Source organism: Pteropus alecto, unplaced genomic scaffold (genome assembly GCF_000325575.1).
Source record: "Pteropus alecto unplaced genomic scaffold, ASM32557v1 scaffold239, whole genome shotgun sequence".
NCBI classification, from domain to species: domain Eukaryota; kingdom Metazoa; phylum Chordata; class Mammalia; order Chiroptera; family Pteropodidae; genus Pteropus; species Pteropus alecto.
In genome coordinates this window covers 9976378-9979453 of record NW_006494613.1, presented here as the reverse complement: position 1 = coordinate 9979453, position 3076 = coordinate 9976378, and the positions used below count along the sequence as shown (strand labels likewise).

The 3076-nt window shown below is 27.3% G+C and overlaps 1 pseudogene; it reads right to left on the bottom strand.

Annotated features, from left to right (window-relative positions):
- Positions 1-1475: 1475 nt before the first annotated feature.
- LOC112474472 lies at positions 1476-1594 on the bottom strand (annotated as a pseudogene).
- Between the last annotated feature and the right edge of the window lie 1482 nt (positions 1595-3076).

Below are 3076 nucleotides of genomic sequence, written 5' to 3'. Positions count from 1 at the left end.
TAATTTACTCCATTGAAAGGCTGATGCTAGTAAGATATTGGTGTTGAGACATCTTTAGTAAGATAAGAACTAAATAGTAGGCACAGGGTCTTGACAATTCGCTTGTAAAGTAGTGTATTGATATGTAAACTTGCATGTGTCCTTGGTGGTGTATATTATTTTGCAGCATGTAGATCATGAACATATAATTAATTAAATATTATTAAAATATGATATTGATTAAATAACAAACCATCATATTTAATTTGTTTATCAAAAGTAATATAAAATATTGTAAATAATGATAGAAATAAAATATTTGTTCTCATTTTCTCCTCATATGAGTAAGTCCTATTAATGGGATAAATAACTGTCATAGAATAGAAAGTTTTTAAGGTACTTAATCTGTATTTACAAATTGATTTTCAGAAAGGCTGTACCATTCAAAATGCCAACAAATATAAAAGTTAGTATCTATTTTGCTATACCACATGAACATCAATATGTATATGAATTTTAACATGTGCACTTCTTTGGACATTAAACAAATGAGAATTTTATTAGTTATTTAAATTTCTTCTAAGAAGTATCCTGTGTTTTCTTCTGTACTCTATTGTACTACATTATTGATTCATCATCGGATTTTAAGAATGTCTAAACTTTGTTATAATTGCTGAAAAATTATAGAATGCTTTTAATGTGATTTTCAGATATATAATTTAGGAGAGACATAATCATAAAATCTAACAATAAATAAGAAAAATAAGTTTTTTTTGTTTTTGTTTTTTTTAATGAGTATGAATAAAATGACTAAGTTTCTTTATTCTAGCTATAAACTGTTAGAAACCATTATGGAAAATCATTCTCTTCACAATAGCAATAACGACGAAAGTAAAATAAAAGTAATATATGTGCTAATAAACGAGCAAGAATTACCAAACCCATTTTAGGGAAATTGAAAATCCGTGATAATTCTTTCTAAAATTATTTAGAGAAAATAAAAACACAAAGAAAAATAATAGAATACCATAATGATCAATGTCTAGAGTTAACAATTATGCCTGTACCTCACTCAATAATTTTGATTTTTTCTGAAAATCTCTTATATTAAATTAAAAACTACCAAATGCAAAAAAAAATACATTAACTCTAATTAGAAAAAAAAATATGATGAGTAGTCCAACTATTAAATCCAAACAATTCAAAAATTGGAAAGTATAACAACTAAACAACCACACACTTTATGTAAGTAGTAAACAACAATTGGAAAGTAAATTAAAACACTTTGTAGATAAAAACATATTGTAGTGTTAGAATATAATGGGTGATAGTGAGTGAAGGAAGGTTATGAGGAATCTATATTTAAGAAAATTATTGTATTATTTTATTATTATTTACTTTTTTAATTTTAGGTGAGGCAACTCTTGGTTGACCTCACAGATTGCAAGGACCTTGTCAGTTTACAATCCCTTATCTTTTATTTATTTTATTTTTTATGCTTACAGAACCTGGTCTTCCTAGGTGGTTTCCCATCCAAGTACTAATCAGGCCCAAACCTGCTTAGCTTCCGAGATCAGATGGGATTGGGCTTATTCAGGGGAGCACGGCTGTAGACTATTTTATTACTTTTTATGCACTATGTTCTAAATTGATTGTTTTAGCCAAAAGTGGACTCATATTATTTTGCATTTAAAATGAACTAAAGAATAAAGTTTAGCACAGGAAAACTACCTTTAGTTTTCCTAAAGGGCTGAACAAAATAATGGCTGAACAACCAGTATATTTCGTAAAGAATAGAAATGGTACATATGGAAAATGGACTGGAAATTTATGTAAGAGGCCATCTGTCCATCTCTTTTAATCGATGTATGTATTCAAAGCAGAACATTTTGTATTAATGCTAATATAATGTATAATTATATTTGTTTCATGTGATATTTTCTGATAAGAAACTGCTATGTTGAGTAAAATGGAGTTGTGTGTCTTTTCCTGAAACTCAACTATTGAAATATGATTCCTTTAATTTAGTGTGTTTTTTGGATAAAATATTACATTAGTTAAACAAATTTCTACTTAACAGTAAAAGTGAAGGCCTGTTAGATAAAAAACAAGTTTTCAATTGCCATATTCACTTTATCTTTATTTTACTATTATAAAGCAAATATTAAATATTATGACACATCACCACTAAGTCGTTTACCATGCATCTCTAAAAAATTAAGACATGTTCTTATAAAATCAAAATACAACTAATATTCTTAAAATTGTTTTAAATACTGTTACAAAATACTCTGTTTATATTAACTTTCCCTCAACTACCATCAATTGCCTTTTTAACCATTTACTTCAATGGTGATATTTTAACTATTAGAATATTTGTTTAGTAGAAAGGGATTAGACTTCATTGGAATTCTAGATGTCAAATCTAAGACCACTGGGTAGATGTTATAGGCAGGCATATTTTTGCTTATTATAATGAATTTTCCAACATTGAAATTATCTGCATTTTGAAATAATAAGCTTCTAGACGATGCGATTATTTGAGCGAAATACAACTTTGCTACCCAAAGGAAGATACAAAGGAGTTGAGAGTGGTAGGATTAAAAAAATAAATATCAGACTAATGCTAATCAAAGAAAAGCTAGAATGGCTATATTAAAAGCAGAGTAGATTTTTTAGTAAAGAATATTGCCAGTGATAAAGAAGTTCATTTCATAATGATAAAAGGGATAAATTTATCTGGTAGAAATGATAACTCAAAATATTTATTTAACAACAAATTAAAAATACATTAAACGAAACTGATAAAATGGTGGAGAAATAAACAAATACACAGTTATAACTGGAAATTTCATTAGCCTTCTCTCAATTAAACAAGTAGAGAGTGAATCAGTAAGAATATAGAAGAAATAAAAGTTTGAACAACACTATCAATCAAATTGAGCTAAGAGACATAATAAAGCACTACACTCAACAACAGCAGAATATATTTTGCATGTGAAATGTTTACCAAAATACAGCATTTTTTTTTTTTTTTTGCACACAGCAAGTTACATTCAATTAGGAAGGATTCAATTCTCATAATTTCTATGACCTC